Genomic DNA, 27,394 nt, shown 5'->3' with positions numbered 1-27,394 from the left:
AAGATCTGACTCGTTAAAACAATAGAAGTATCCAAACACACAGCAAAACATGAAACACACAGCAAAACATGAAACACACAAACAAAATAAGAATATAATAAAGAGAGTCAAGAAAATTACAAAGACAAATTCGGTATTGGCAAAAATAATTAAAGACCATGCAATACCTTGATCTGTGGTAATTGTAAAAAAAATTTTCAGCAGATACTTACTGGAAATAAACATTTTTAAAAGAATTGCAAGATAAATCCATGCTACACTAGAGGATAGAAGTTCCAATTCAAAGAATGAAATCCACCTCCCAGCCCCCCAACATCATAACCTTCTGCTTCTGGTCTGTGTAAGACTAGAAATTCAAATGGTTATTGAATAGAGTTGGCAGGAGAATTTTCAAACAAGTGAAGAATTTCTTTTTCTTTCTCCTCCCACCCACTCAGAAGGAGAGTTGGAAGGGTAGTGCCTCCCCTCTATCATGCTAAGAGAAAGAGAACTTAAAGATTGGCTTGACACCAGAAAAGAAGTCATGTTAACACTGGTTTAATGTTCTTTGAGCAACAAAAATTTATAGGCCTGCCACATGCTGCTACAGGACCAGAATAAAACTAGGGAGAAAGATATTGGAAGAGTCTGATATGTGTTCCTAGGAGTTTCAGGGCACAGATGAACACACAGACTAGTTACTGTGGAAGTCTGAAGGGGGAAAGCTGGCTGTATTATCCCTTGTCTACACTTAAAGGAGAAGGGGATTTTAACTTGGGCAAGCTACTTGTCCATGATTTGGCACCATAAGAATGTATGAGGGTCCCAAGGGCCAAGCAGCCATGTTTGAGTTGTCTTAATAGGCTTATGTCAAGGATGACACCATGGTGAAATATGACAAGCAAGCTGTGAGAAGCTATAGAGGATTCTGCAACAGACAGAAACTGATTGCGGGTGTCAGGAGGTCATTTGGAGAATGCATCTATACCAGGGAACTATGCATGACAAGTGTCTATACAAGAGCATTTTGGAGGATCCACCAATACATTCCACAGAAAAGCCAAAACCTTATGCCTGACATAAGACAATATGTGTCCAACCACAAGAGGAATACAAACAACTAAATATAATACTTTTCTCCTACTATTTAGGACCCTCCTTTTGGCTCAGCCTCAGAAGAACAAGAAGGAGATATGAAAGCTCTAGAGGAAGAGTGACAAAACAGTCCTTGCTGCTTTTCCTTCTGCAGCCTTGACCTCCCTTTCAAAACAGAAGACATTGCATTTCACGAGAGGTGCAGATACAAGGCTCAGGAATGCAGAGAATAGATCACCAATTCTGTTGCCTTTTACTGGAGTCCTATTCTCTTCGATGATTTTAATAAAAGTACCAAGGAACAAATGGTGAAGAAACATGGCACTGTGCTCAATATTCCATCCTTATTAGCTTGAATGTAATCGCTTTGGAAAAGCAGGCATTAATACCCACTAGAGCACTAGTGGAAAGCTTAGTCATTCTAAGCAGATTCTCATAACTCTGGATATTGATTTTGGATTACAAACTTATTGATAAATTGCAACAGACATCCAGCTGTATTGAGTGTCTTCAAAAGGGTCTGGAGAAATGTAAAGTCAGTAGCAACATTAAACAATGTTTTGGAGGGGCCAAAAACATTGTCATACTGCGATGGCAGCATCTATTATTCTACAAATCCACATCTTTATTTTTCTTTAGATTCTTGGTGCTCATGGGGCAACTTGAAGAGGTTTCAATCTCAAGACACAGAAAATATAGATGTACAAAGTCCTAAATATAAAAAATAAAAAATCTAAACAAGAAACAAAATCTCATCTGCGTATTTCCAGATTGCCCCCAAATGCTTAGAAAATTTGATGATAATCCAATGATAGAAAGTTAGAGTAACTATAAAATATCATGGCTTGGAAAAAAATTAATTCAGAAACAATTAAATTATTTTAAAAGTTTTGAATTACCAGGATATACATTTTAAAACAATGTAATTTTAATATTTTCTAAGAGCTCAGATAATATTAGGTGTTTTATAATCTGCTTTAAATTCAATATTATTTCAATAAAAGTATTTTAAACTAATTGAATCAAATATTAAATGTTAAAATTTTTGTTCAATTACATAACCATTTGTTTATAGATTCATATCTACCTTATTCAAAAAAGAGGAGGAATCTGAGGCAGCTTACAGAAAAGTAAGCAATTAAATAATACAAAATTTTAAAATAAGTAAGGCAATTGGTGTGGCAAGGCAATGAAGGCAAAAAAATAAGTCAACGACAGTATTGATGCAAAAAACTATAATATCTTGTACACTTTCATGAAATGAGGTATACTTAGATCTCATTTCCTGGGGCAAAAATGAAAATGTAATTAATTACTAGATTCACAGTATTACTAAGAGGAAGTCCAGCCTTTCTTAGCTTTAGACATGAAGGAAATTTATTTTGAATCCTCACGTAGAAGAAACCATATAATACAACAAACTGAGGCCTCAACAAAATGCCTACAAGACATACATTTACAAAGTTCATATGGCTATTTTCTATATAACATCCCTCAGCTCTAACGTTGATGCCATTTCCAAACCCTGATCAGCTTAAGACAGTTACAAAAGGAGACGAAATACAGCAGTCCTGGCACACAGTCTTCTAGTGGCCTTAGTCTGAAGTTCAGTTATTTCATTCCATCTCCTTACTGGTAGATGAAATTGCCTGCTTGGAACATGAGCCAGATTAGCTTGGGAGCCTTGACAGAAGCCTGTAGTTATTGATTAATTACTATATAGACCAGAGAGAGGGGTGATAGGAGGAAGAATAGAGATTCTAATCCCTGAGAAAAGAAATTAGGACCCATGGTGACCAGACAAAAATGAATAAAGCAAAACTGTTGACAAGAGAATTTATGTAAAGGTAAGCATATAATAATAATAAACAATAAAAACAAATCACCATCATCTTATATTCTCCCTTTCGATAGAAAGAATGAATAAGCCACCGAAGGATCAGGGCACGTATTTTCAATTAGTTGTTATTGAAGAAGAGGATTTGCTGTCCCACTCCACTCCTTTCCTTGCAATTTGCAGCAAGGGGTAGGGATATAATGATGAATTCAAGAGCTGTTAATTAAGTCATTTTATGATCTTAGCTCATTTGTATACCTGATTGCATTTTATGTCAAGGATCAGGAATGAAGTCTCCTAGCCACAGGAAATATCATGGTAGAAACTCCAAAGGGGAGCTACGTGGGATGAAAGGCGTAGGTCAGGCAAGCAGCTATTAGGGAATGTGCAGGCATAGCTAATTGAAGTGTATTTAATGACTCACCTTAAAATATTTTGTCCCTCAAACTCATTGCTCGAAACCTCGCTTCTTTTGAGGTTTTAGTGCTGAGAAAGAATGCTAACAAGGTATCCAGATTGTAACAAGATAATGGTTTTACTATAATGGAATTGGCTTTAATTCTTAAGGGAAAATAGAGCTTGGAGGTACCATGGAGCTGGAATAGTGCTGTTAGAACCCAGGGGACTCCATGTAAAACTACAACAATAGCAAAATAAATAGAAGACTACCTACGGCTCATCTTTCTCAGGAAAGAAGGTTGGGATCATCCAGTGGGAAAAGAACCCTATCACTGGAAGTGATGGCTAAAGGCATCAATCAATCAATGAACAAGGAGGAAAGCCATACTGACCAGCTGTTCATTCATTAATTTGTTCAGCATATTTATTGAATATCTACTTTGTGCCAGGAACTATTCTTGTTATCCTTACAGAAATAAGGATTGTGTATTAAATTTCCTTTTCTCACACACTATCAGAATATCTAAATATGAGGTATACCCTGACCTTCTTGTGTCACTTTTAATCGCCTCCTTTTCTATAAAGGAATTTTAATTGCAATTGTTTTGGTTAGCTTAATTTTTGCTCCAATGACAGTTTGCCATCTTATCCTGAAAGACACAATATTAAGAAGGAATTATGACAGAATTGGGAGATAACATGAGCTATGAGATTGGACAACAGTTTTTGAAGGAGGGTCAGGAAATTACCTCTGCATGCAGTAACTAGACGTGACTTGAAGTTGCCATCCTATTGTGGAAGGAAAGAGCATGTTGCCATTATGCATAAGAAAGTTGTAGTGCTAGTAAAGAGCATCATTGGAGTTCTGTAATCACAAAGAAGGGAACTGTGTGACCTGGAAGCTGGGGGTGAAATGCATGGACAAGAAGCCTCAAAAAAATCTTGCTGAGAAATGCATACTCAGAAAATACCCAGTGGCGGGCCAAATCATATGCTTCAAGCTAAATCATATTGGTGCCTTTTTCAAAATTGGTTGGACTAGGGAGAGTTTCCCAATTTAGGGACCACCAAAGAAAAACTGGTCCACACTGAGTGATGGTTAATCAACCAAACTTGCCTTGAAACTAAAGATGTAAAGTAGAAAGCAAAACAAACACACCTGAAAGGACATCATGAGCATTACTGGAATGACTAAGCACTAGAACAGAGCCTCCATGATCTTGTTTTCTGCAAATAAAGTAGCACAACTCTCACAAAATGAAAGGAGCTAAACTAATACAGTAGCATTTGGCAGACAGGTGTCCCAAAGCCTTAGAGAAGATACTATGTGGTATAACATAGGAAGCTCAGGACTTGACGTCAGGAATATGAGTTGGAGAAGTAGTCAACTTGCATACTAGATTTGTGATATTTTCCAAATATTTACTCTGAACATTTTATTTATTAGGAAAACATAATTTACACTTTCTATGATGCTCAAAATCATGTCATTTTGATATAATACTGAAGATTCTTAAGACACTAAATTATACATGCCAAGCACAAGCAAGAATAAATGTTACAACATTATGTTAAATGGAAGAGCATACTAAGTAATATATTCAGGATGATTGCCACTGGGGGAATATGGAAACATATGGAAAACTGAAAGAAAATACTCAAAAATGGAAGTTATGATAGAGTCATGGGATTTTATGCATTTTTTATTTTTAAAAAGAAATCAATATTGTTTTATATTGTTATACCAAAACTAAAATAATGTGTATAGAAATATTGGCCCTCACATAGAAAGAATGAAATGGTTAAATGGAAAAACCCCTCTGGTACTGTGGACACGTGAGGTTTTTTTGCTGTTGTTTATTTGTTTGCTTGTTTTTGTTTGTTTTTTGAGACAGAGTCTCGCTCTGTTGCACAGGCTGGAGTGCAGTGGTGTGACCTGGGCTCACTGAAAACTCCGCCTGCTGGGTTCAAGTGATTCTCCTGCCTCAGCCTCCGAAGTAGTTGGGATTACAGGAGCACACCACCATGCCCAGCTAATTTTTGTACTTTTAGTAGAGATGGGGTTTCACCATGTTCACCAGGATGGTCTCGATCTCCTGACGTCGTGATCTGCCTGACTCAGCCTCCCAAAGTGCTGGGATTACAGGCGTGAGCCACAGTGACCGGCTGAGATTTTTTAATAGTATAAAACAGTAAGATAGGAGAAGGTCAACAATTTTCAGAAGGAAGGTGTTTTCAAGATGGACCCAACCTGAAACACCTTACTTTCATCCGTACCTATTGCTTCAGTTCAAGTCAGAGAGAACACAAAACAGAAACACCTTGGACAATGTTGAGCACCAGTTCTGTCGGGCGTTGTCTTTAGACACAAAGATATACACAACAGTGAATAAGCAGACTTGCTGCTTACTCACACAAGGATTCTACATGGTATACGCTATGTATACGCTATGGTTTGAATGAGCATCCCCTTCAAAACTCTGGTGTTGCCAATGTGATAAGAGATAGGGCCTTTAAGAGGTGATTAGGCCCTGAGAGCTCATTTCTCACGAATGGGATTAAAGTCCTTATACATGGGGATTCATGCAGCATTAGGTAGCTTGCCCTTCTGCCTTCTGTCATGTGAAGAGCCTTCACCAGGCAACCAAACCTGCCAGTGCCTGGGTCTTAGATTTCCCAGCTTCTAGAACTGTGAGGAAATAAATTTCTGTACTTTACAAGCTACCCAGTCTCAAGTATTTTTGCTATAGCAGCATAAAATTGAAAAAGACAGTGTATAAAAGAAAAGAAAAACCCCCTACCTTCTTTACAGATAGAAATGCACATGACCAAATCCATGGAGACAATCAGTGATGGCACTCTAAACTCTGAACTTGCAGAAATAGCAGAGAGACTAGACACTGAAAATTCTCTAGCTTTAATACTAATTCTGGGGGGGAAAAAAGCTATAAAAAAGGTTGTATAGAATATAAATAGCACATAATGCAGAAAGGATCAATGGGAAATGTAGAATAAAAATCATAATTTTCTAAATGTCCTAACAGAACCAAGAATGAAATGTCACCCTTTGCCGTGTTCTACTTTTAATTTAACGAATTCCTCCAAAATTGTTGATGGTTAATTAAAGATGAGGCTTCTAATACTCAAGGGTTTTTCTTTCAAGAAACTAACATCTCATGGAAACCTGATATCCTCAGCTAGTTGGAACCAAGAACAGCTTCATTTTGATGAAAATGCAGTGACTTCATTGGCATCAGGGAAACTTCAGAAGTACAAGGATTCCAACAGGTACATCAGCAAATATGAAAAGCCTAGCAAATACAGGAAGAGTAAGGAATATGCCTTCAACTATTTAGCTAGAGCTCAGTATTTCTTAATCGGTAAAACATTCTAAGATCAAGAGAATGAAGGATAGCATGAAAAATGCTGGATGTTAAGGCATATACAAGGAAACAGAAAGCATAAAATACTATGGAATAAATTTAACAAAAGTGCAAAACATATTCTGAAAGCTACAAAACATTGTTTTAAGAAGATAAAAAAGAAATAAAACATGAAAAAGTATTTCATGTTTCTGGATTGGAAGTATTAATATTGTAGAGATGCCAATTACCCTCAAACAGATCTACAAATTCAGCGCAATCCTTATCAAAATCCCAGCAGCCTTTTTTGTAGCAATGGACAAGCCAATGCTAATCCAGGCTCATTGCAAGGGACCCCAATTACATAAAACATCCTTAAAAAATGAAGAAAGTAGGAAGATTCATATTTCACAGTTTCAAAACTTACTACAAAAATACAGCAATTAAAACCGTGTAGTATTAACACACAAATTGATATATAGATCAATAAAATGAAATTGAACGTTGAGAAAAGAAATTTCCATACATTTGAGGTCAATTGATTTTTGACAAGAGTACCGAGACAATTCAATGGAGAAAGAATGGTCTTTTCAACACATTGTATTAGGACAACCTGATGTCCTCATGCACAAGAATTAAGTTGAATTTCTTCCTTACACCATAAAAATTAATTCCAAATGGATCACAGAACTAAACGTAAGAGCTAAAAATATAAAACTTTTTGAAGGAAATAGGAACAGACTTTGACCTTGGGTTATGCCTAGCCTTCTTAGATGCAATACCAAAAGCACAATTATTTTAAAAAGGCATAAATAAATTGGACTTCATCAAAATTAAAACCTCTTGTGCTTTAAAGTCCATCATCAAGAAAGTAAAAAGGACAACCAAACCATGGAATGAGAATATTTGCAAATAATATATCTGATGAAGGATTTGTGTCAAGAATATACACAGAATGCTTGCAACTCAACAATAAAAAGACAAATAACCTCAACAAAAATTGGGCAAAATATATGAATGAATATTTTGTCAAAGAAAATATGCCAATAGCCAATAAGCACATGGGAAGATGCTCACCATCATTAGCAGTTAGGAAAATACAAATCATAATCACAATGAGAGTCTACTTCACACCCATTAGGATGACTATAATAAAAAAATAGTAACAAGTGTTTGCATGGATGTGGGAAGTTGGAACCCTTATACTTATGCTGATGTGATGTAAAACGGTGGAACCAGTATGGAATACAGTTTGGCAGTTCCTCAAAAAGTTAAACAGTTACCATGTGACTCAGCAATTCCACTTCTAGGTATATGCTCAAGATAAATGAAAACTAATATTCACACAAGAACTTGCATACCAATGTTCATACAGCATTATTCTTAATAGCTAAAAAAGAAAACACTCAAATGTTCATCAACTGATAAGCGAACAAATAAAAACTGGTCTTACCAAGCCTTCTGGTTTGTCTCTGGAGGTAGGAAATGCCAAGGTGCAACCAGTCAAGCTACTGCCCAGCGCTCATCAAGACAATAGTCATCTTGTAGGGCAGCTCTGGTTCTAGTGTCTGGCAGTAGAATTAAAGAGCCACCATGTTGAGCAAAAGGACAAAGACCAAGGCCACCAAGAAGCACTCACCAAACATAATATTCAGTGTGTTTGCCACACTGGACAAGTCACAGATTCAAGAGTTCAAAGAGACCTTCGACATTATTGATCAGAATAGAGATTCTTTCAACAAGGAAGATGTGCATGACATGCTTGCTTCTCTCTTCATCAGAATCCAACTGATGTATACCAAGATTCTGTAATGAGTGAGGTTCTGGGCTTATAAATTTCACCAGTGCCCTACTGTTTGGTGAGAAATTAAATAGCACAGATCCTGAAGATGTCATGAGAAATGCTTTAGCCTGCTTTGATAAAGAAGCAACAGGAACCATTCAGGAAGACTATTTGAGAGAACTGCTGGCAACAATGGGAAGTGAATGAGCTGTACAGAGAAGGCCCTACTGACAAAAAAAAAGGGAAATTTTAATTACATTGAGTTCACATGCAGCCTTAAACATGGGGCAAAATACAAAGATGATTGAAACATCAGCTAAAACCTCAAAACTATTGTATCTTATGCTATTTCCTGGATACTTTGCCTCATCATCATAGACCCTGTTGCATGTACTTAGTTTTACAGCTTTGCCTTTTTAAATATGTTTATTCCAGATCTTTTTGCCACTTAGCACTTGTATAATCAGACTGTAAATGAAGTTGTACATTGTATTGAAAAAGAAGATTACTAATAAAAATCAACATATATAAAAGCTCAGGAGAATATATCTTTATTTCTGGTTTTACTGGATTGTTACATTTTTATATAATAAAATGCAATTTAAAAATGCATAAAACATTAAATATGAAAATGAGTATATTCATACAATGGAATATTGTTTGGCAATAAAAAGGAGTGATATACTGATACATTTTCCATATTAAATTAAACCTTGAAAATATTATGCTAAGTGAAAGAACTCAGTCACAAAAGATCCCATAATGCATGTTTCCTTTTATATTAAATGTCTAGAAGAGAATAATTTATAGACACAGAAAATATGCTTATGGTTGCCTAGGTCTCCAGAAAGAAGAAGTAAATAGGGAGTGATTGCCAATGGATATGGAGCTTTCTTCTTGGAATGATGAAAATGTTCTATAAATTATTGTGTTGGTGGTCACACAACTCTGTGAATACACTTTAAATAGGTCAATTGTATGATATGTGAATTATATCTCAATAAAGCAGTTAAAATACATGTAAGGAGAACCTGACAAAGCAGTTGTCATGCTAGAACGCTTTAATACTCTTGTAGTATGGATACAAAATAAAGAACATAGAAACTCTGAGTTATATCATTAATATAGTTATGTAATTTAATAGATACATAACAATCTCTTTACCCTACAAATGTGGGGAAAAAACCAGTCTTCCAAATTTCCCTAGAACACGTAGTAAAATTAGTACATACAAGAACATAAAATGATTATATGCATAATGCCATAAATTTGAAATAAAGACAAAATATTCAACCAAAAAAATGAACTATGTTAAAATAGGAAAGACTTCCTAAAGCAATAACTGGCTAAAAAAAAAAGAAATTCAAGCTGATTTTATAAAATGAATACAAAAACAATAACAAACAGAATGGTTTATGTCAGATCATATAAGACATGGACTATAATTAATGTTACTATTAAATAAGAAATAAAAATAAATTAAGCATTCAGCTCAGTAATTTATAAAAACTAACATCAAATTATACTAGAAACACAAGAAAAAGAACTAATAAAGAGCATGCAAACACCCAAATGTAGGAGTATAGAAAGGAACATACCATTATGCAGGCCTATATTTCAAAGAGTTTAATACTGTCTATAACTCTATGCTTATATATTCTTACAATTGCCATTAAATGCACCATTTTCCAAAGAAGATGAAGACTATTAACACTATATCAATAAAGATGAAAAAACTAGTCAATGTAGAAGGAATTGAGAAATATATTCAAATCAATTATTGTGTGTTATGAGTGAATCTTTGCAAATCTTTAATTAGCAGAAAATCCAAATATTACTTAAACTACTGCAATGCAAATAAAAAAGATTTAACACTTCTCATTTCATTATACAAAGCTAGCATATAATCTTGATAGCAAATTGAAGATAGCACAAAGAGAACTAAAATATAGACCAATTATTATCTAAAAACACACACAGGAATATCCTAAATAATAGTAAATTGAATCCATAAGCATAATTAAAACTGTAACATATTATGACAACATTGGCTTTATTACATAATGCAAAAGTAGTTTAGTAGAAAAACCTGCTGTTGTAATTCATTAAATCAACAGATCAAAATAGATAAATCATGTGACTATCCTGATACTAAAAAGACATTTGATAAAATCTAAAATCCATTCCTAATAATCCTTATACTTAATCATGTAAAGAAAAGAACTCCTCAAACTGACAATAAATGTCATTTTTAATTGTAAGACTCTAAAGTATTTCTCTTCATAGCAACAAGATATTACTACACATGATTATTATGATTATTTGAAACTTATTAAAATAGAAAAGTGGTATAGATATATGAAAAATATAAAAATGAGCAAGAACTAGGTTAAAGCAAAAGTATTATTGTTTTTAATATGATGTGGAAATTTTAAAATTTATGAAATTTATTAAAACTTAATCAAAATTTTAAAGGTGTTCTTAAGGTTGTCAGATGCAAAATAAAGACACCCAATCTAATAGTCTTTTTATAAATGAGAAATAGCCAATTGAAACAAAATCTTATTTACAATAGCAGCAAAAAAAACCACAACACGCCTAAGAATTAACTAGAGGCTAGAGCCATATAGATTCAATATAATTAAACCTATTGCTCTTTCTTGAGAGATACCTATGGAGTTTTAAATATTTGGAAACACAAATGAGGCTTGTGAATGAGAAAACTTAAAATACTGGAAGATGTCAGTTTTCCTCCCTCTTTATCATCAATGATTCTGAAATTCCATTGCAATATTAATCAAAATTCCAAAAATATTTGAGAGAGAATTTAAAATAATTTCAAAGTTTATTGGGAAGAGTAAACATACATATTAAAATTCAAATCTTCACATCATAAGTTTCTAATATCCATCCCCATGTGGCTCTTTGCTCCTTTTTGGCATATGGGAAGACGATATTTCCCCCATCCTTTGCAGTTAAGCTGACTAGTTCTGGCCAATCAAGTGTCAGTATAGGTAACTTGTCTCACTTCTGGACATAAGAAAGGAATTGCCATTATGAGATCTTCCAGCTCTCTCCCTGCCACAGAAATTGTTGTGTAGAACAACAACAATTTGTGCTGAGATGGCAAAGCCACAAATTCAAAGCAGCCTAGGTTGCTGAGTGATTGAGTAGAGGACAAGTATCCTGAAGAGCCATCTAAACCCACAACAGACTCTAAGTGGAAAAACAACAACAACAACAATATTTTGTGGCATTAAGCCATTGAGATATGGAGGATGTTAACATAATTCAGCCTGTGCTAACTAATGAACTTCTGGGTAAGAAAAACAGGGTATTTGTTTTTGTTGCAATCGCTTTTGGCATCTTCATCATGAAATCTTTGCCTGTGCCTATGTCCTGAATGGTATTGCCTAAGTCATCTTCCACAGTTTTTATAGTTTTTCGTTTTACATTTAAGACTTTACTCCATCGTGAGTTAATTTTTGTATATGGTATAAGGAAGGGGTCCAGTTTCAATTTTCTGCATATGGCTAGCCAGTTATCCCAGCACCATTTATTGAACCAGTTATCCCGGCACCATTTGTTGAATAGGAAATCCTTTCCCCCTTGCTTGTTTTTGTCAGGTTTATCGAATATCAGATAGTTGTAGGAGTGTGATCTTATTTCCGGGTTCTCTATTCTGTTCCATTGGTCTATGTGTCTGTTTTTGTACCAGTACCATGCTGTTTTGATTACTGTAGACATGTAGTATAGTTTGAAGTTGGGTAGCATGATGCCTCCAGCTTTGTTCTTTTTGCTTAGGATTGCATTGGCTGTTTGGGTTCTTTTTTTGTTCCATGTGAATTTTAAAATAGTTTTTCTTTCTAGTTCTGTGAAAGTCAATGGTAGTTTAACAGGCATAGCATTTAATCTATAAATTGCTTTGGGCACTATGGCCATTTGGCAATATTGATTCTTCCTATCCATGAGCATGAGCATGGAATGTTTTTTCATTTGTTGGTCATCTCTGATTTCTTTCAGAAGTGGTTTGTAGTTCTCCTTGTAGAGATCTTTCACCTCCCTGGTTAGCAGTTTTCCCAAGTATTTTATTCTTTCTGTGGCAACTGTGAATGAGAATTCATTCCTGATTTGGTTCTCAGCTTGATTGTTGTCGGTGTATAGGAATGTTGCCGATTTTTGCACGTGGATTTTGTTTCCTGAGATTTTGAATCAATGATAGATCCAATAAAAAAAAAATGAGGTACCTATACACCATGGAATACTATGCAGTCCTAAGAAAGAACTAGATCATGTCCTTTGCAGGGACATGAATGGAGCTGGAGGCCATTATATTTAGCAAACTAACACTTGAACAGAAAACCAAATACTGCACGTTCTCACTTATAAGTGGGAGCTAAATGATGAGAACACATGGACACATAGAGGGGAACAACACACCCTAGGGCCTATTGCGGGGTGGGAGGAGGCAGAGGATCAGGAAAAATAACTAATGGGACTAGGCTTAATACCTGGATGACGAAATAATCTGTACAAAAACCCCCCACAACAAAAGTTTGCCTATGTAACTAACGTGCACGTGTACCCCTGAACTTAAAATAAAAGTTAAAAAAAAAGAAAAATAGAATCACCATAGACAAATACAAAAGACACCCCAGGCTGACAAAGGACCACAAAAATGAGCAAAGGACATTATAACTGCAATTTACAAAACAAAAACAAAAACAAAAAAATAAACAAAACAAAACAAAAGAAAACACCATAACTGGTTGATAAATATATGAAAAAATAAAGATTAAAAATGTGATGCCATTTCACATTTCCTTTCATTGGATGAAATTAGTGAGACTGGTGAAATTAAGTTTTGGAAATAACGTGAAAAAATAGAAAAATATATTGCTTATACATTAATACAATCAATTCAGAGTAATTTTACCACATTCAATAATGATGAAAATTAATATAACATACAACCCAGAAGCAATTCCACTTTAAGCTGCCTAAAGATTCTCTTACACATGTTCAAGGAGATATGTACATGTATGTTTATGGCAATACTATTGGTATCATTAGAAGGGAAAAAGAGAAGAATTACTGAGAAGGAATCTAAAAAAAAAATGTGGTTTATTACTTAAATGGACCTATATGTGTATATGCCATTACAATTAATGTCAATAATCTAATGTCGAGTGAAAGAAAAGTTACAAAAGAACACATGCAGTTTACACATTGTGAAGATGGCATTGACCAAAAATAATAGAAAATGCTTATGCATATTGTTCTATATCTCTATGATCTATTGCTATGCAATAATAAAAATGAACCATTAAACTCTCAGCACCATAAACGAATCTCAAAAATATTGTCATAAATGGCCCTGGTGTGGTGGCTCACGCCTGTAATCCCAGCACTTTGGGAGGCGGAGGCGGACGGATCACGAGGTCAGGAGATGGATACCATCCTGGCTAACATGGTGAAATCCCATCTCTACTAAAAATACAAAAATTAGCCGGGCGTGGTGGCGGGCGCCTGTAGTCCCAGCTACTCCGGAGGCTGAGGCAAGAGAACGGCCTGAACCCGGGAGGCATAGCTCGCAGTGAGCCGAGAGAGCGCCACTGCACTCCAGCCTGGGCGACAGAGCAAGACTCGGTCTCAAAAACAAAACAAAACGAAAATTATCTAATGGGTGCAGCACACCAACATGGCACATGTATACATATGTAACAAACCTGGACGTTGTGCACATGTACCCTAGAACTTAAAGTATAATAATAATTAAATAAAATAAAATTACTTTCAAAAAATTATCATAAATGACAGAAGCCATTCAACAGAAGAATGCTTACTGTATGAGTCCATGAATATGAGGTTTGGACAGATAAGAGTCATATATGATAATAAGGATCAAAACATTTGCTGCCTTTATAGGGCAGGAGTTAAAGGAAAGAAGAAACAAGGGGTCTTCTCAGGTAAAGAAAATATTTCATTTCTTAACTAGAATGATGTTTTCACAAGGTATATACTTATAAAAACTCATAAAATTATACACTTTAAATTTTTTTTTTTTTTTTAGGAGACTATGAAAAGCTCTTTTATTTCTGAAGAATTAGTAACATACTTAACAAGGAGGAACTGGGCAGATTCAAGTTTTTTTTGTTTGTTTTCTTAGTTCTGCTAAAATATAAAGTTTAAAAAGTTGAGTAAATAGGAATAGCTGTTAATTATTTGAATGACGGTAATTAATAGAAAAACTAAAAATAATGTAAATATCAAATATTAGAGGTGAACAGGGGAACTGGAAAGTAGTGAATATAAATTAAGTAACTTTTTTTATTGAGAATCCATAATATTGCCTAATATTGATAAGCTAATAAACATATTATCCATATATAGAGATTATATATAGTCTCCCTTTTCATCTTATATTACATATTATATATCTTAATATATATTATATCTATATGTTATATATAAAATCTCCTTTTATTATATATATATTATCTCCCTTTTTAGTAATACTAATAGCGCTACCATGAATATATATGTACACATCTCCTTGAATGTATGTGAGAGAATCTTTACACAGCTCAAACTGGAATTGCTCCTGGGTTATAGGTTATATTAATTGTAATCATAGCGTTATAATATATATTACATATATAATAACCATAATGATAATCAAGGAAAGAAGTATAACTATAAGTAACACCATTTAAAAATGTATTTTTCTGAACTGTGAAAAGGGAAAAGGCTGAAGACTTATATTGTATGCTTTGATTTCTTACCATGTACATCTATTATTTTGAGAATTTTATGTGGTAGAATAATCGTTTTTAGAAAATAACAGTTAATAAAATATGTTTAGGTCAAAAATTACAATTTACAAGCAGTATTATGATATTATACCTTTTTTATTAATTATGTTTGTATGTGTGTGTATTTATCTATACTTAGAAAGACAGAATTCAAATATATACCCAAATGTTACAGTGGTTATCTCTAGGTATTGGAATTAGAGGCACCATTCGTTTTTGTTTTTATTTTATGCTCTTTTCATTTTTCTACTAGATTTTATTTAAATACTTTTATTCCAGGTCATCTTATGCCATTGATTTCAACACGCTAATAGTCAGAAGCATCATCAAATAGTAGTATTTACTGAGCCCTTACTGTGTACCAAGCTGTAAGCTGGGCTTTGAGTTGAACTAGACAAGCTCTCTGCTCCCAAGAAGCTTAATCTAGTGTCAGATACAGATATATGTGAATATGATATAATTTTTCCCTAGGGCTGTAACAGAGTCAGGGATGTATGAGGTGATATTTGCATTTACCTTTTGTAAATTTAACAGTAGAAATTTACTAGATGGATAATGTGAGAAAGTAATCAAATTCGGGGTGCTGCTTCCAGAAGTCAGAAGATATGCAAAAACTGGGTAGCTGACTACTTAGTTTGATACACTGTGGGAAAAAGTCAAATATCAAGAGAATGATCTTTCATTCTTTTGAAGCACAAAAGTCCTCTGACAATCCTATATGCAGGCTGTCATTTGTATAATCTCTATTTGAAAATTCTTACTTCACCAGGGATAGCATATGCACAAATTACAGAACACTACTTTAAATTTCATATGGAACTAAAAAAGAGCTCATATAGCCATGGCAATCCTAAGCAAAAGGAACAAAGCTGGAAGCATCATGCTACCTGACTTCAAACTGTACTACAAGGTTGCAGTAACCAAAACAGCATGGTACTGGTACCAAAGCAGATATACTGACCAATGGAACAGAACAGAGACCTCAGAAATAACTCCACACATCTAAAACCATCTGATCTTTCACAAACCTGACAAAAATAAGCAATGGGGAAAGGATTCCCTATTTAATAAATGGTGTTGGGAAAACTGGCTAGCCATATGCAGAAAACAAACTGGACCACTTCCTTACTCCTTAGACAAAAAGTAACTCAAGATGGATTAAAGACTTAAACATAAGATCTAAAACCATAAAAACCCTAGAAGGAAACCAAGGCAATATAATTCAGGACATAGGCATGGGCAAAGACTTCATGACTAAAACACCAAAAGCAATGGCAACAAAATTGGCAAATGGGATCTAATTAAACTACGGAGTTACTTCACAGCAAAAGAAACTATCATCAGAGTGAACAGGCAACCTACAGAATGGGAGAAAATTTTTGCAAACTATCTGTCTGACAAAGGGCTAATATCCAGAATCTACAAAGAACTTAAACAAATTTACAAGAAAAAAACAAACAACCCCATCAAAAAGTGAGTGAAGTGTATGAACAGACACTTCTCAAAAGAAGATATTTATGTGGCCAACAAACATATGGAAAAAAGCTCATCATCCCTGGTCATTAGAGAAATGCAAATCAAAACCACAGTGAGATACCATCTCATACCAGTTAGAATGGCAATCATTAAAAAGTCAGGAAACAACAGATGCTGGAGAGGATGTGGAGAAATAGGAAAACCTTTACACTGTTGGTGGGGGTGTAAATTAGGTCAACCATTGTGGAAGACAGTGTGGCAACTCCTCATGGATCTAGAACCAGAAATACCATTTGACCTAGCAATCCCATTACTGAGTATACACCCAAAGGGTTATATATTATTCTGCCATAAAGATACATGCAAACGTATGTTTATTGCAGCACTACTAACAATAGCAAAGACTTGGAACCAACCCAAATGCCCATCAATGATAGACTGAATAAAGGAAATGTGGCACATATACACCATGGAATATTATGCAGCCATAAAAAAGGATGAGTACCTGTCCTTTGCAGGGACATGGATGAAGCTGGAAACCATCGTTCTCAGCAAACTAACACAGGAACAGAAAACCAAACACTGCATGTTCTCACTCATTAGTGGGAATTGAACAATGAGAACACATGGACACAAGGAGGAGAACATTACATACTGGGGCCTGTTGAGAGGTGGGGGGCTAGGGGAGGGATAGAATTAGGAGAAATACCTAATGTAGATGACGGGTTGATGGGTGCGGCAAACCACCAGGGCACATGTATACCTATGTAACAAGCCTGCACATTCTGCACATGTATCCCAGAACTTAAAGTATATTAATAACTAAAAAAAAAAAATTTCCTAAGATATATGCCACAAGATTAATATATGCTCATATAGATAACTTTTCATGTTTACCAAAATAACTTTCAGTTAAGCCCTAGTGCCCTAACGCGTATTGTTTGTGTATTACTTTCCTATGGCTTCTGTAAGAAATTACCACAAACCTGGTGGCTTAATGCAAAAGATACTTATTTTCGCATAATTCTAGGGACCAGAAGTCTGAAATCAGTATCACTGTACCCGAATCAAGGTGTTGGCAGGGCCATTCTACCTCAAAGAATCTGTTTCTTACCTCTTCCAGCTTCTGGTGGCTGCTGCTGGGGAATTATTATGAAGATTAATTAATTGATTTTATGTAGTTTGTGTATTATTCAATCTAGAAAACATGAAATACAGACATTATACCTTGTTTTTTCTTCCCCTGTATACCTACTCTTATTTTATTTTATTTTATTTTTCAAAAACAGGGTCTCACTCTGTTGCCCAGGCTGCGGTGTGGTGGCACAATCTTGGCTCACTGCAACCCCCACCTCCCAGGTTCCAATGCAATTCTCATCTCTCAGCCTTCCAAATACCTTGGACTACAAGCATGCACACCAATGCCCAGCCAATTATTTTTATTTTTGGTAGAGATGGAGTTTCACCATGTTGGCCAGGCTCACTGCAACCTCCGCCTCCTGGATTCAAGCAATTCCCCTGCCTCAGCCTCCCAAGTAGCTGGGACTACAGGTGTGTACAGAATTAGCTCCTTCCAGTGGGTTCTTGGTCTCGCTGACTTCAAGAATGAAGCGACGGACCTTCGTGGTGAGTGTTACAGTTCTTAAATGTGGCACGGACTCAAAGAGTAAGCAGCAGCAAGATTTATTGTGAAGAGCCAAAGAACAAAGCTTCCACAACATGGAAAGGGACCCTAGCAGTTGCTGCTGCTGCCTGGGGGGGTGGCCAGCTTTTATTCTCTTATTTGTCCCCACCCACATCCTGCTGATTGGTCCATTTTACAGAGTGCTGATTGGTCCATTTTACAGAGCACTGATTGGTCCACTATACAAACCTCTAGCTAGCCACAGAGAGCAGATTGGTGCATTTTTACAAAGCACTGATTGGTCCATTTTACAAACCTCTAGCTAGCCACAGAGCACTGATTGGTGTGTTTTGCAGTCCTAGCTACAGAGTGCTAATTGGTGCATTTACAATCCTCTAGCTAAACACAGAGCACTGATTGGTGCGTTTTACAATCCTAGCTACAGAGTGCTGATTGGGGCATTTTACAATCCTCTTGTAAGACAGAAAAGTTCTCCAAGTCCCCACCCGACCCAAAGGTCCATCTGACTTCACCTCTCACAGGCACACAGCACCATACTGGCTTAATTTGGACCCTCAAAGTGCTGGGATTACAGGTGTGAGCCACTGTGCCAGGCTATACCTACTTTATAGGACTGTTCATCTCTTCTAGGTGAAATGTGTGACTGGAAACAATTTTGTGATCTTGCTGCATATGTAGATCTTCTTTTTCATTTTTAATTATCTGTTCTTTTTTTCCCCCAAGGTTGCCTGTAAACATCACTTGACTATTACAATTATTATTAGTAGTAGTAGTAGTAGTAGTAGTATTTTGAGATGGAGTCTCGCTCTGTCGCCAGGCTGGAGTGCAGTGGCGTGATCTCAGCTCACTGCAACCTCTGCCTCCCAGGTTCAAGCAATTCTCCTGCCTCAGCCTCCTGAGTAGCTGGGACTACAGGTGTGCACCACCACTCCTGGCTAATTCTTGTATTTTTAGTAGAGACAGGGTTTCACCATGTTGGCCAGGATTGTCTCAATCCCTTGACCTCATGATCTGCCTGCCTCAGCCTCCCAAAGTGCTGCAATTACAGGCATGAGCCACCGCAGCCAACCCACAATTATTTTTATAGATTACTTTTACCTGTTGGTTACTTTAAAGGACTCTTCTTTCTACAGCTTTTCTCTTCTCTTTACTTATTTTTTTAGAGACTTTAAAATTAACTTTTATAGCAAAGCAAATATTTCCATGAATTGTAAAATGAATAGAAATAGTATCATCAAGTTCCTCTGTTCTATAAATTATAATCAAAGGAATCTATTTGAGGCAAATTATATTTTGTTTCTAGTTATGTTTTTACATGAGATTGATTAAACATTTTTAATTGTAATACTAAATTTTTTCAAATCCAAATGTTATTTTTAACCTTTATTATTACTTCTGTCTTTTTATCAGCATTGGCATATTATATTGTAACTTTTTCATTTGATTTTACACAGTTTTTAAATTACATTCTAAAACCGATCATGCTGATATAGGAGCATATAGCTAAATTTGCTACATATGGACCATTTTATTATATATCTCACGGTGTCATTTGAGATTTGTAGTTTTGTGTATTACTTAGCACTACAGTCAGAATGTTTCTGTCTACCCAAAATTCATATGATGAAATCTAATTCCCAATGCAATAATTTTAAGAGGTGGGAACTTTAGGGGCCAATTAGATAATGAGGGCAGATCCTTCATGATGGGATTAGTGCCATTATAAAAGTGGCTGAAGGAAACTTGTTTTGCCATTTGAGGACACATAAAAGGCACCATCTATGAAGAACAGGTTCTTGTCAGACACAGAATCTACCAGTTCTTTGATCTTGGGCCTCCCATTCCCCAGAACTGTGAGCAATAAACTTTTCTTTTTCTTTTTTTTTTTTTTTTTTGATAAATTACCCAGTCTAAGGTACTTTGTTATAACAACTCAGACTAAGATATTGTGTTAGGTTGTTTCTGCATTGCTATAAAGGAATAATTGAGACTGGTATTTGTAAAGAAAAGAGATTTTCTCTTTTCTTTTTCTCAGTTCTGCAGGCTGTAAAAGCATGGCACCAACATCTGCTTGGCTTCTGGTGAGGGCCTCCGGTAGCATACAACCATAAGGAAAAGCAAAGCAGGAGCAGGAATGTCACATGGTGAGGGCAGGAACAAGAGAAAGAGAGGGGAGGTGCTACATACTTTTAAACAATCGGATCTCCCATGAACTCAGGAGAACTCACTTATCACCAATGGATGGCACTAAGCCGCTCATAAGTCATTCATCCCCATTATCCAAACACCTTCCACCAGGCCCCACCTCCAACAGTAAAGTTCACATTTCAACATGAGATTGTGGGGGGACAAATATCCAAATATATCAAACACTTAGTAACACAAATATAAAATAGAAACTACAGCCAGTTGAAGGAAGGCATTTGTTTTTCATTGCTTTTTAGTTCCAACTAAAATTCCTTTTTTTTTTTTTGAGACGGAGCCTCACTCTGTCACCCAGGCTAGAGTGCAGTGGCGCAATCTTGGCTCTCTGCAACCTCCACCTCCCGGGTTCAAGCAATTCTCCTGCCTCAGCCTCTCCTGGGACTACAGGCGCACACCGCTACACCGGCTTAATTTTCTGTATTTTAGTAGAGACGGGGTTTCATCGTGTTGCCAGGGCTGGTTTGGAACTCCTGAGCCGAGGCAATCCGTCCGACCTCCGCCTCCCAAAGTGCTGGGAACACAGGTGTGAGCCACCGCGCCTGGCCCAATTGCAACTAAAATTCTAATGTGGACTTTAAGAAGCGTAACAAATACTATTTGATCACAATATGTCACATAATCCATCTTAACTTGATTTTCATTTCAAAAAGAAAAGCAATAAAACTACTTATTTAGAGCTACAAGCGTTAGCCTAATTCATGCATTTTAAATAAGACCTAGAGGCTGATTTTCATACAAATCAGCTGCTACTGCTCTATTATCTTCATTTATGTGTACCCTACCCCTTTCTACCTCCAATGTTAAGGATGCACTATTTAGAAAAAACTGCTTAATTCTTTTTTTTGAATACCTTGAACTTACCTCATATTATATTGTTCTAGAGATAATAGGTCTTATAAAATGACTAGGAAGCTCATATTTTGCTAAATTACTCGGATTCAATTATATTTTATACTTTTTAAATATTGTTAAACTTTTTAAATAATATTAAACTTATATTATCTTAATAGGCCAAAACAATAACAAGTTTTTAAAATTGTGATTTACCACGTACTAGGGAGAATAATGGGAACTGCTTAAATTTAGCTTATGTAATATGCTAGAATCTAGTAATCATCTTATTATAGTTATAAATCAACGTTTACCCATTTATTTTACTTACATTGCTTAACATGAAGAACACATACAAATTAAAAAAAAATTCTTAAATGACTAAATAAACATTGGTAATTTCAACATTTTATCTTTTGTTTTTTTTGTTTTTTGTTTTGTTTTGTTTTGTTTTGTTTTTTTGAGACGGAGTCTCGCTCAGTCGCCCAGGCTGGAGTGCGGTGGCGTGATCTCGGCTCACTGCAAGCTCCACCTCCCCGGGTTTACGCCATTCTCCTGCCTCAGTCTCCCGAGTAGCTGGGACTACAGGTGCCCGCTACGGCGCCCGGCTATTTTTTTGCATTTTTAGTAGAGACAGGGTTTCACTGTTTTAGCCAGGATGGTCTCGATCTCCTGACCTCGTGATCCGCCTGCCTCGGCCTCCCAAAGTGCTGGGATTACAGGTGTGAGCCACCACACCCGCCCAACATTTTATCTTGTTAATTTATTGTCTATGAATATTAAAGAAAGTATGCTGATTTTTCGTTACATCTATATTTTTCACTTCTCCTAAACTTTCAGTTGTATCTAGTTTTGATTAAGATCTTTAAAAATCTTGTCTTTAGATAGTTCCCACATACAAGAGAAGATTATGCCATTGTAAATTCAGTTAGACTTTCCCAATCCGCTGAAGTAAATTTTTCTCATTATCTATTGCTAACTAGCTGTGATCCACCCATGGAAGGAATTGTTCAGCAGACTCAGCATACGTGAATCAGCAAACCGATTTATAAGTTCTGTTGAGTAATATGTTATGCTTAAGCCTAATAGAACATCAGTCTAGGACTCAAATGAATGGAGATAGATTTTTGTGGACTTTGCTGTTCCTTTCCTTCCTTGTTTCTTTTTCTCTCTATAAATCATCTTTTTCATAATAAAACTGAAGGTTGTTCAAAGTTAGTTTCCAGTTTCTTCATTCTTTTATTTTTCTAGTTGAATCTTCAAATTTACATTTTCTTCAGTTTTGAAAAGCCATAGCTCGCAGTGATCCAATTGTAGTGGCGTTAGATTCATTTATAAACATTCCTAACCTCATTTGGAGTAAAAACAATTTGAACTTTGAACTCAGAGAGAAAACTGCAAGATTAACTCTTTATAACTATTTTCAGCATTTGATTGAAATTTTTTATTTTTGCTATATTTTTGAAATAAGGACACTGCAGCCCAACCTGGTTCTATTATTTCTTTTCCTATGGCTATTTATAATTATACTAATTACAGATGTTCCATGATTATATTTATTTTAAAATATGAAGTATCTGAAGAACTCTTTTACCATTTCTTTTTTTTCTCTGGTGGATCTTACAAGATCCATGTGGTTACTCAAAGACACAAACAAGTATGTCCCTACAATAATTCATCTTGGTGGCTTATTTTAAGTACTTTAAAATTTGAAGGTTCATGAGATAAAAAAATACGAATTTCATTTTTGTGTCAGGGTCTCGCTCTGTCACGCAGGCTAGAGGGATGGTATAATCATGGCTTAGTGCAGCCTCAACTTCCTGGGCACAAATGATCCTCCCACCTCAGCCTCCCGAGTGTCTGGGACTGCAAGCATGCACCACCACCATGCCCAGCTATTTATATTCTGTATTTTTTGTAAAGACGGGGTCTCACTATGTTTCCCAGGCAGGTCTGAAACTTCTGGACTCAAGCAATCCTGCCTCGGCCTCCCAAAGTGCTGGGATTGCAGGCATGAGCCACCATGCCCAGCCCATTATTTTTTAAAGGAAAAAAAAAAAAAGCTTTATTGAGACATAATTCATATATCATAAAGTTCAAAATTTTAAATTGTACAGTCCAGTACTTTATAGTATATGCACAATGTTGTATATCATTCACCATTGTTCAATTCTAGAACATTCCCTCCCCTCCCAGCCCTGGCAAACACTAGTCTACTTTCTTTTTGGATTTGCATATTCTGGACATTTCATATCATTGGAATCATACAATACTTGGCCTTTTGTTTCTTTCCCTCATAATAATGTTTTCAATGTTCATCTGTATGGAAGAGTATATCAGAATTCTATTCCTTTTTATAGATAAATAATATTCTATTTTGTGGATATACAGTACTGCATTTTATTTATTCATCAGGTAGTTGGAATCCATTCTTTTTGAATCGTTGTCAATCTTCAATGATAAAAAGTCTGAAATTATAGTTTGGTACAGAGCAGCCTTTGATATATACTTTAGACATTAAAAAAGTATGTGTGTGTGTGTGTGTGTGTGTGTGTATGTGTGTATGTTTTAATTTTTATGTTTTAATCTTGCATTTTAAAACTCTAAAAAATTATTAGTTCTAAAACACTGTGATTATCCAAAGGTTTTGAATGAGAGATTTTGTATAATAACTTGAAATTAAGAAGGAAGAGGATTTAGTCATCTGTAAAGGAAAATTTTTAACATATCCTTTTTTTCTAGGTAGACTTTCACTAGACCCTTTTTTTCCTTCTCCTTATATCTCTAAATAAAAGGCATCTCACTGACAACAATTTTAATTCTTTATCTTTCTTCCCTCATCTGATTGGTCAGGATGCCCAGTGTGTTCTACTTTATTAATAGCTCCCATTTGTTCTTTCCTTTCTGTTCTCACCACCAGAAACTGAGTTCAACTTTGTTCTATATAATAACAGAGCGACTTTACATGTATCAGAGAACTTATCAGTCTTTGTACTTGTCTCCTTCCAGTTACAAGCCAGTAAGCTCTTTGAAAGCAGGAACTGTCATTTTGCTCTTGGCTTTCTTCCATAGTGGCTTGCAAAGAGTTTGTACTCAACTGTTGGCTGAAAACATGATGATGAACATACGAATAATATTAGCACTTAATTTTTTTCCTCTTCTTTTTTTTTTTTTTTTTTTGAGACGGAGTCTCACGCTGTTGCCCAGGCTGGAGTGCAGTGGCGCGATCTCGGCTCACTGCAAGCTCCGCCTCCTGGGTTCACGCCATTCTCCTGCCTCAACCTCCTGAGTAGCTAGGACTACAGGCGCCCGCCACCGCGCCCGGCTAATTTTTTGTATTTTTAGTAGAGACGGGGTTTCACTGTGGTCTCGATCTCCTGACCTTGTGATCCGCCCGCCTCGGCCTCCCAAAGTGCTGGGATTACAGGCTTGAGCCACCGCGCCCGGCCTCCTCTTCTTTAGTATAGTGTTTCTCAATGTTTCTTATCAGGTAAACCTTAAGATTTTCAAAACAGGATGTTATTATTTTTGAGTTACAAAAATATTTCAGAAACTATATTGCTAAAAATTATATTATTAAATTATTTTAAATATAAAGTAATATGCATAATAAAGACATTAAAATGTTTTCAAAGAATATGGAAATCAATAAATGTAATCCATCACATAAACAGAACCAATGACAAAAACCATATGATTTTCTCAATAGACACAGAAAAAACCTTCTATAGAATTCAACATCCTTTCATGTTAAAAACTCTCAATAAACTAGGCATTGATGGAACATATCTCAAAATAATAAGAGCTATTTATTACAAACCCACAGCCAATATCATACTGAGTGGGCAAAAGCTGGAAGTATTCCCTTTGAAAAACAGCACAAGAGAAGGATATCCTCTCTCACCATTCCTATTTAACATAGTATTGTAAGTTCTGGCCAGGGCAATCAGGCAAGAGAAAGAAATAAAGGGTATTCAAATAGGAAGAGAGGAAGTCAAATTGTCTCTGCAGATGACATGATCCTATATTTAGAAAACGCCATCGTCTCAGCCTAAAAGCTCCTTAACCTGATAAGTAAATTCAGCAACGTCTCAGTATACAAAATCAATGTGCAGAAATCACAAGCATTCTTTACACCAACAATAGAGAAGCAGAGAGCCAAATCATGAATGAACTCCCATTCACAATTGCTACAAAGAGAGTAAAATACCTAGGAATACAGCTAACAAGGAATGAGAAGGACCTCTTCAGGGAGAACTACAAATCACCACTCAAAGAAATAAGAGAGGAAACAAACAAATGGAAGAACATTCCACCCTCATGAACAGAAAAAATCAATATCATGAAAATGGCCATGGTGCCCAAAGTAATTTATAGATTCAATATTATTCCCAAACTACCATTGACATTCTTCACAGAATTAGAAAAAAAAAATACTTTAAAATCCATATGGAACGAAAAAAAGAGCCTGAACAGCCAAGACAATTCTAAGCAAAAAGAATAAAGCTGAAGGCATCACGCTACCTTACTTCAAACTATACTAAAGGCTACAGTAACCGAAACAGCATGGTACTGGTACAAAAACAGACACATAGACCAATGGAACAGAATAGAGATTTTAGAAATAAGACCATATATCTACAACCATCTGATCTTTGATAAACCTGACAAAAACAAGCAATGGGGAAAGGATTCCCTATTTAATAAATAGTGCTGGGAAAACTAGCTAGCCATATGCAGAAAATTGAAACCGGACCCCTTCCTTACAGCTTATACAAAAATTAACTCAAGATGGATTAAAGACTTAAATTTAAAACCCCAAAATATAAAAACCCTAGAAGAAAATCTGGACAATATCATTCAGGGCATAGGCACAGTCAAAGATTTCATGACAGAAACATCAAAGGCAATTGCAACAAAAGCAGAAATTGACAAATGGGAGGTAATTAAACTAAACAGCTTCTGCACAGCAAATGAAACTATCTCCAGAGTCAACAGAGAACCTACAGAATGGGAGAAAGTTTTTGCAACCTATCCATCTGACAAAGTTCTAGTATCCAGAATTTTCAAGGAACTTGAACAAATTTACAAGAAATAAACAAACAGCCTCATCAAAAAGTATGCAAAGGACATGAACAGACACTTTTCAAAAGAAGACATTTACGCAGCCAAGAAACATGAAAAAAACTCAACATCACTGATCATTAGAGAAATGCAAATCAAAACCACAATGAGATACCACCTCCTGCCAGTCAGAATGGCGATTATTAAAAAGTCAAGAAACAACAGATGCTCTTTAGGCTGTGGAGAAATAGGAATGCTTTAACAATGTTGGTGGAAATATAAGTTAGTTCAACCATTGTAGAAGACAGTTTGGCAATTCCTCAAGGATCTGGAACAGAAATACTGTTTTACCCAGCAATCTCATTACTGGATATATATTACTGGGTATATACCCAAAGGAATATAAATCATTTTATTATAAAGATGCATGCATGTGTATGTTTATTGCAGCACTATTCACAAGCAAAGACATGGAATCAACTCAAGTGCCCATCAGTGATAGACTGGAAAAAGAAAATGTGGCACATATACACCATGGAATTCTATGCAGCCATAAAAAGTAACGTCATCATGTTCTTTGCAGGCACATGGATGAAACTGGAAGCCATCATCTTCAGAAAACTAACACAGGAACAGAAAACCAAATACTGCATGTTCTCATTCATAAGTGGGAGCTGAACAATGAGAATACATGGACACAGGGAGGGGAACAACACACACCAGGGCCTATCAGGGGGTGGGGGAAGGGAGAGCATCAGTATAAATAGCTAATGCATGCGGGGCTTAATACCTAAGTGATGGGTTGACAGGTGCAGCAAACCACCATGGCACACATTTACCTATGTAACAAACCTGCGCGTCCTGCACATGCATCCTAGAACTTAAAATTTTGAAAAAATTTTA

General features: G+C 35.8%; 1 long non-coding RNA gene and 1 pseudogene across 6 annotated transcripts in view; one reads left to right on the top strand and one right to left on the bottom strand.

The window, feature by feature from the left end:
* The window catches only part of LOC105476759 (uncharacterized), a 277,502-nt gene that overhangs the window by 67,935 nt on the left and 182,173 nt on the right, over positions 1-27,394 (bottom strand). The window lies entirely within an intron of this gene.
* LOC105476762 (myosin regulatory light chain 12B pseudogene) lies at positions 8,266-8,763 on the top strand (annotated as a pseudogene).

Source organism: Macaca nemestrina, chromosome 17 (assembly GCF_043159975.1).
Source record: "Macaca nemestrina isolate mMacNem1 chromosome 17, mMacNem.hap1, whole genome shotgun sequence".
Classification (NCBI taxonomy): Eukaryota; Metazoa; Chordata; class Mammalia; order Primates; family Cercopithecidae; genus Macaca; species Macaca nemestrina.
The sequence above is the reverse complement of the archived record's forward strand: the minus strand, read 5'-3'. Positions and strand labels throughout refer to the sequence as shown.